The sequence below is a fragment of the Salarias fasciatus genome, chromosome 23 (genome assembly GCF_902148845.1).
Source record: "Salarias fasciatus chromosome 23, fSalaFa1.1, whole genome shotgun sequence".
NCBI lineage: Eukaryota > Metazoa > Chordata > Actinopteri > Blenniiformes > Blenniidae > Salarias > Salarias fasciatus.
Window position 1 is genome coordinate 1,991,864 of NC_043766.1, and position 8,123 is coordinate 1,999,986.

The following is an 8,123-nucleotide window of genomic DNA, read 5'->3' on the forward strand; positions in this document are numbered from 1 at the left end:
ATGAGCAGTTTCTGGCTTGATTTTGCCCTGCTTGATTCATCTGCTTCTGCTGTGAAGGTCTCCTCCAGAGTCCTGGTTGTGCACTACTTTCCGTCCTGCAGAGCCAGTCAGGCTGCAGAGGGACACGGTGGTGTCTTCCAACCAGCTGAAGACACGTAGATGAGCCGTCGGCAGCAGCAGCAGCAGCAGCAGCATGTTTTAGTCAAGCCAGCGTTGACTCGTATGCCCGCGTGCTCTGCTTTGATTAAGATGCAATCTACAGACCAGGTTCTCTGAACTACACACTGATTGTCTGTCACGCCTCCCATGATCTGTGCACGCTGACTCTTCTCAGGATGCTGAGCCTGAGTTGGTGGCACGGATTTCTACTTGGCTGAGCGCCCTCCTGGTAACTGACCTAGACGATGCCTGCTCATCCTGCCCTGAGCTTTCTGCCCCCCACTCACAAGTCAAACCAGGAAGTGACATGCTGACTCCACACTACAAGATACAAGATGGACTCTCAGTCCAGGAGGACGACATCCTCAGAGGTACCAGGCTGATTGCACCAATCTCACTAAGACATGCACTGATCACATTTGCACATGAGAGTCATCAGGGAACTGTTGGCTCCAAACAACGCCTGCGGGACCTCTGCTGGTGGCCAAAGATCCATTCACAAGTTCAGTCCTGCATGGCTTCATGTGCACCTTGTCAGTGAAATGATAAAAGAGCCTGCACTCGCCCTGCTGCCCTGCAGCCCAATCCACTGCTGGATGGACCGTGGAACAAACTGGGTCTTGACAGGCCCATGTGGTTTTTCAGGGCCAATACCAACACCCATTATCGGTAGTCAACCAGGCCGGTCACCGATATTTACAACCCACATTCCTTCACGGTAACACTGAAAAATATTACTGTCAGAATTTTGAATAGTGCAAAGCCTCATGGACCTCCATAGCTACTTCCTGTTTGTGTTTTGTAGGCAAACAGCAGAGTTTTCAGAATTTTTCATGATTGTTTGTCTTTTTCTCAATGAGTCTCAACGAGTATGTCTGTTAGTATTGAAAGAATTAGCCTTTGTGTTTTGTATTTCCACGTTTTTCTAAATGTGTGTGGTGATTTACTGAGTCTGACGGCTTCACGTCCGTGTGGAAAGTGGTCCACTCACTATGCAATTGTTTGTCATATTTGTAAATATATAATCAGTCAGTGTTGCAGAATGAGTGCTGATCCTGCTGGCTCTGGTGATCTTCAGAAATACATTCAGAGCGTTGAGAGTGTTCATAAATCCCCCAGTCTTTTTGATGTTGGTTTGGATTGAGAAGATCCTCGTTCAAATCTCCACAGACCAACAGAACTCTTTCTTTTGCTTTGGATTCATTCTGTAAATGAGTCAATGTTTGAACTTGGTACTCTAGAAATGCAACTCACAGTATTTTTCTTCTTCTCCATAAACATTTCAACAGTAATACGTTCTAATCCATGGTTAACATGTGTTCCACCGCCTTAAACTCCACAGTGGTGTCAGTGAATAACGCCACACCACCTCCACTCTTCTTCTGCCTGTGTCTGTCAACCATTCCATCCCCTTCAGTGCCAAAATCACTGATCCTCAGCACTGTTTAACCAACTTTCTGATATTGCTATGAGATTAAAATGGCTTTTGAACTGACCTAAAAACACCATGGTGTTTTCAAAGTCGGTGTAAGGGCCTCAGATATTGAGGTGGATCACTGATCATCTGTTACATTAACAATCCTCATTTGTAGAGTTTGGACTGCCTGACTTTTAATCAATTCACACGTCTTCCCTTTCCCCACAAGGGGGCGCCACCAGACCATAAGTCACGCTGATCTGAGACCGGGGGAGCTGTGTTCATTCTCCACATGGAAAGAGGGAACTCTCCCAGTTACCTGGAAGCATTTCTACGTTTCTCATATTTGGTCAGAAGAAAGCAGAATGTGCTGCTTTGTGTGTGTGTGTGTGTGTGTGTGTGTGTGTGTGTGTGGACAACCAACGGAGAACGTGCTGCAATAAATGAGGTGAAAAACATTTGTTCGCCTGCATCAGTTTGAAGTTCTTGGCCAAGAGTCACAGACTCTCCTTCCTTCATCTTCAAGTCACACATCACAGAGCTGCACTGACCTATTTGTTGAAAAACCATCTGTACCTTCAGTCGGTGGAGAAAAAGGCCATGCTCACCTGGGCTGGGCAGACTCCACAGCCAATCAGAGGAGGGGAGCTTTTGCATGCAACTTTTTTTCATCTGTCTCTTGTAGAACTTGTACACCTGCAATCTAAGGATTTGTGAAGAGAAAAAACATCTCAAGTACACAACTCACAACACATTGGTGCAAGTTTTGCTTTTATAAGCGCTCAAAACTTGTTCAAAAATCTAATTTCCACAACTACAAATGGTACTTCCACAGGTGCTCAAACCTTGAAAGTGTTCAAGAAGAAATGAACACTTATCCACCTCAGCTACAGTGTCCGCCGCGCTGAAACTCTCCCAAGAAGACGAAACCACCACAGCTTCTCTGAAGAGGGTAGGGTGGTGCTGGGGGTGGGGCTGGCGGCCCGCAGAGGCCAGAGATGGAGCAGAAGGTGTTTGCTTTTGTGTCATTAGCAGTTAAACCAACATTCATGTGTGTCCCTCTGAATCTGCTCCATCCTCGGTGTTCTGACTTTATTGGCTGGGTCACTGTGTTTCTTTCCTCCGTCACAATGCCCACCTAGAAAATTTGACCCTGAGTGAAAATAGAGTCCAGGGGGAAAAAAGCTGAACGTCTATTCACATAGCTGAACAGTAGGTGGCGATAATTCCTTGTAAAACGGTTTGACACCCACCCTCAGGATTTCTGATTGGTTATTTTGACCCCATCTGTAGAATTTAGTGCACTGCTTGACTTTTTCTGGACTTCACGGGAGCAGTGCATTCATGCCAAGAAAAAATAAGGTATTTTAGGAGCTTCTATGCATTATTTGAATATGTATTATTTTCTCACTTAGTGTTTGAATTTGCTTTTAAATACTGGATAGCTTAATGAGGGCCCCGTCCTGCCCACCCGCCCCTCATCAGCAGGTTTGGCTCAGTGAAAACACCTGACAACTTAAAAAAGTCAATGCCTCATTGTGGTTTGAATGTTTCGGCCTGCAGGTTGTGTGTTTGACAGCCCTGCTGTGGAGCAATGGTTCCATACGGAGGTATGATTGGGTAGTTTTTGTTTTTCAGTTTGTGGCCGTTTCAGATGTCAGGCCTTTTAAGCAATAAGTAATTCCATCATGTGTTACCCTCATACACTTGGTTCTATTTCACAGAGTTTGACCTTTCCACTGTACCAGTACTGATTGCCACAGGTTACTCAGAATTCTGACTTTATTCTCATAATAATAAATCTCCATGCAGGACTTCAGGGATTGACTGTCCGCGGGCGGATATGCAGACTGGGCCTCAGGTGCTCTTCCCATATGGACACAAACAGCGTTGGTGTAACATGCTGGTTGATGTTGTTTTGTTCTGCTCCTCCTGGCGGTCCTGGTGTTCGGGGTGGCCGTGATGCTGATCGAGAATCAGATCCAGAAACTGGACGAGTGGAGAGCGAAGCTCGGTGAGACGCTCCCGGCCGTGGAGCAGTCATTCTGACAGGCGTCGCAGAAACACAGCGGCTGGTGTTCGGTCTGGAGAACTTCAGTCCTGCTTCACCACACCTGATCGCAGCGAGGAGTCTGATTCTGGGCCTCCCGGGAGCTTCTCAGTAGATGTAGGTGAGTAGGTGAGCGAGCAGGACAAGTAGGACTCCAGCTCCCACACCAGCTGGTTTCCATTCAGCCTGGTGCTTCTGATGCAGCAGAGACAAAGGGTTCAATAACACATTCTCTGGCGTGGTTGCACGCTGCTGTGCTGCTTCAGAAAAGTTCTGCTTTCAGATGACAAAGCTTTAACCACGCCCTGAGCAGGGCTGGGTAATAAAACTATATAGATATTGATCACTAAATAACTTTTCCTCCGTAGACATATGAAACACGGCCAATAAGCTTTTGGATAGATTCCATATTTCAATGGTTTGACCGATAATGACAAAGAGCTGCTCCCTGCTGAACCGATCATGTGTCTGGAATAGAGCCATGCCGAGGAGCAGCCGGCCTGCTGCAGCCGTGGACCCCAGCAGTGGGGGGACGACCTGTCCTGCTCTCACTGTGCTCCAGTCTTCCCTCCACCGTCCAGGAAGCTGCGACCGCACTCCGCCCAGCGATGCCAACCAATCTCCCAAAACTCGAGAAACAGAAGCTGAAATTCAGCCAGCTTTTATCCCTTCTTGACCCTGAGAGAGAGAACTTTGAATTTTCATTTTTTTAATTTTATAATGACAATCAAATAACCCCTCATTTTTGTTTTTAGCTTGGACTGGTTTGTTGAGATATGCGACTGTGAGCCAGTATTATTAGTCTTACACTTCACTGCCTGGATACACAGCGCTCAACTCTCTGGTTTTGAACATCACTAATCTGGAAAACTTGAATTTGTCTACAGAAGTCCTCCTCAGTCACTGTTGGGCCCACATTGCTTTCTGTTTCATTTGGGGAAAGACAGCTGAGCTGACTCGGTCTCACTGAAATGTCAATCTGGTAGAAGCTTTCAGTGACTTCAGAACTTTAACATTCATCTCAAGCACCAAACTGCAGCTACTCTTTTCCATATTGAGCTTGTTTTAATCTGTCATCTCCAGATTCGTTTTGTGAAAAACATCACCTCATGGAAAGAGAAGAAGCCCGGCTTCTACCATGGCCACATGGCTTATCTGGACTTCGCAAAGTAAGATCTTTCACTTCCGCTGGTGGTGATAGTATTCACAGTACTTAGAAATGGTCAGTTTGTATTTGTCTGGAGGATACACTTCATATATTGTCAGCTCTGATCAGAGAGAGTCGTCCAGCTCTGCTCCACTGTCACTCCTCCTTAATAACGCTGCAGTTTTACTGATGGAACAGGTTACAGGAACATGATCACTTCCTGCAGTGGTTCAGGCCATGTCGGGTCTCCAGCTTTGCTTTATGTGATGGTGGAAAATTACATTTTCCATTTGTCAGAGAAAACCACAAAAGGTCACTTTCCATTTCAGTTGAGTTCAAATGATTTTATTCTGCACATTTGCTAGTTTAGTTTAGCTCGTGGATGAAGCCATCGACCACCTCCTGAACCTGGAAGAGGAATACGTGAGCTCATCCCTCCTCCGCACAATCAATCAACGCCGACCGGTCGGTGATAACGACAAGTTCGCTCAGGCACCTGTCTTTTTGGTGGCGATTTCTCCAGATGGCAGATGTGGTGGAAAACTTAGCGAAGATGGCTTACATGAGGCCCCCGAGCAGCAGCGCTGCTGCCGGCGATGAACAGCGCGGCCCATCCAAAGGCTTTGTGGTGAGGGAGGCTCCCTGGACTAACACCAATGAGAAGGTGAGCGGTCTCGGGGAACGACACTCCGCTGGCACACTGGTGTTCAGGTTCACTTTTCTCTTGAGCACCCGTGCCTGTCTGCGGTGGCGTCTCCTGCCTCTGTGGATGTAAAAGCGTCCTCAGTGATGTTTGTGTCTGCTCTCAGGCTCCTGACATGAGCAGCTCTGAAGACTTCCCGAGCTTCGTAGCCCCTGTGGCCGCAAAGGCCTCACCCTGGGGACCAAAGCGCTTCTAAGCCGTGCTGCTTATTACGTCGGCCTGAACCCGAATCGGACACAATCTTCCCTCTACCCAAGTCATTTCCCCCCCTTGCCTCCCTCCCTCCCTCCCTCCCAGCCACTCCACCTCTGACTGGACTGACCGCTGACCCCTTTCTCTTCATTCCTCTTGATCAGCCCTCCCACATTCATCCGTCTCAAAGTGCTGTCGGATACTGTAATTGACTCGTGAGCTTTGTGTCCTGCATTATATAAGAATAAGGTTTCATAAGGAGGACAAAACTAGGCAGGTGCAGTGGTGAAGTCAGTCTGTGAAAGACTGTGTGTAGACGTTGCTTAAAGCTAACATTTCATTGTGGGTCGAACTGTCAAATCAAATTCAGCGGTGGCCAGACTTCGATGTGTTTCTTTGAGCTGCCCTTCTCTTAGTTGCCTTCGCAGGTCGGGCTGAAGGGGTTGAATTAGCGCCGGCGACGTACTGAGACACACCGGCGGTTGTTCGAGCATCCCTCCTCCCACCTGCTTTTATCCATGTAGCCAAGTGAAAACTGTCTGGTCATTGAACCCTTCCCTTTCAAGCACAGTGTAGTGGTTGTCCTCCGTCGGCGTCCTTCCGTTTGCTTCTGACTGTGCTTGTGAGAACATGGGTGAGTAGCGGCATGTACCTTGTAGCCTTATGAATGGGGCATAACTACAAAACGGGGCGTGGGGATCGGAGGGACGTGTTCAGCCACTTGCAGAGAGGCACCTGCTCTAACTGCCAGATGCTCGGAGATCGCGCCAAAACTTGAAGAGAAAAAAACGGGAGGAAGAAGAAAACAAGGAAATTGAAAAAAAAAAAAAAAAAAGAAACTCTTACAACACTAGGCCTAGAGCTCCAGTGCATCACAGCCTCACACTAACTGTTCAATGGACTGTTTTCCACATATTAAAAAAAAATCACTCTGCAGTAGGACATTGTGCGATTGTGTGCAAAGACAGCAAACCATCTTGTGCCAACTTACATGTCTAGTGGTGTCTGGTGTTGCTCCTCTGTATTGGGTCAGTGTCCAGTCCTTTTGTCTTCCAGTTGCTATGCAGGTCACTCTGCTCAATAGCAATGGCCCTTTCTTGTTTTGTTTTTGTTTTTCAAAATCAGCCTTACAACTAGAAAGATACAAACAAGGTAGAGAGGATGCCTCATGGTGTCTGCAGGTCCCTCGTTAAACTCAGTGCTGAATTCTGCAGATTTTGTTGACGAGATGATTCAGCGTCGCACATCAGCCTACCTTTGTTTATATCCTCCTAGAAATGAAAGAAAGAATATGCAAATACCATTGAAGTGAACGGTTATGGATGACACTGGAAAAGAAACTGTCCAAAAAGTCAATAAAAATTGAAAACCCTCTGTCACGTCTCCTCATTCTTTTCTTAAAACTTTTTTTTCCCCTTAAAAACGCTGAGAAGAACCAACCTTAGACCTCGAGCTAAGAAGACAACATCCAGCGTTGTCTGTGACCTGATTCTGAAGTTTGAACACAAGTAACACACTTGTTGAAAAACATACAAGAAAAATCTGAAGTTAAATTTGTTTTCTTACATATTTAAGGATAATCAATTGAAGCGTTTTTAGTACATGTTGAGTTTTGCAAATGTTTTTTCTCAAATTCTATTGGATTCTGTTTGGACACAACTTCCAATTTTGCCTTAATTCCTTTTTTTTTTTTTTAAATGAGTCATCTTATTTTATGTCATTTACAATTCAACACAGAAAATCTAACGAAAGTCATGGGGCTTGTTTTTAGTTTGTACCTATTCTATTTCTTGTACCTATTGTGTCAAACTTGACTTTCTTTTCCACATACTGGTACTTTTTAACTTTGTGTCTGAAAACAAGTCTCATTCTTGTAACAGAATGGCACTGCAGACATTCTTGCAGACGCCAACACTAAATGTATAAGGAAAAACAAAAATTACATTCCCAGTACCTCCCGTGTAAGAGTATATTTTGTTGTTCTGGATGAAATTACTGTGAAATTTCACTCAAAAGTACTGAGAAGTTTATTGAACAGAGTTCAAGCATTTTAAGAGTGGTTTCAAGAAATCGTCTACTCTTTCTACTGTTGGCTAGGTTAAAGTAATGGTAAATCAATATCTTAGACAATAAGAATGGATATATAGAATAGATTCAATTGAATAAATCTCGTGAGAGATAGCACTTGTTTCAATGCTGTCTCAAAGTCAAACTTTAGCTGTGGCTCCATCTAGTGGACATTGTGAAGAACTACAGGTATCAGTAAGAGAATATATTAACATATCAATATGTCCGGTAATCCTCCTTCAGTATTATTGTATCCGGGACTGGGTTGGGTTTTAGTTTCTCTAGAAATACCTGTTGTCTACAGCCCAATGTCTCTTGAGAGAAAGCCTTTAAAAGGCTTCAATATAGGCTTTAAGCAAAGTGAAGCAGTGATGGTAGTGGACTCCTG

At 45.3% G+C, this 8,123-nt stretch overlaps 1 long non-coding RNA gene across 1 annotated transcript; it reads left to right on the forward strand.

The window, feature by feature from the left end:
• Positions 1-5,315: 5,315 nt before the first annotated feature.
• On the forward strand, positions 5,316-6,583 carry LOC115382136 (uncharacterized). Its single transcript, XR_003930498.1, has 2 exons — positions 5,316-5,437; positions 5,583-6,583. It is a non-coding gene; the product is annotated as an uncharacterized LOC115382136 (long non-coding RNA).
• The last annotated feature ends 1,540 nt before the right edge of the window (positions 6,584-8,123 follow it).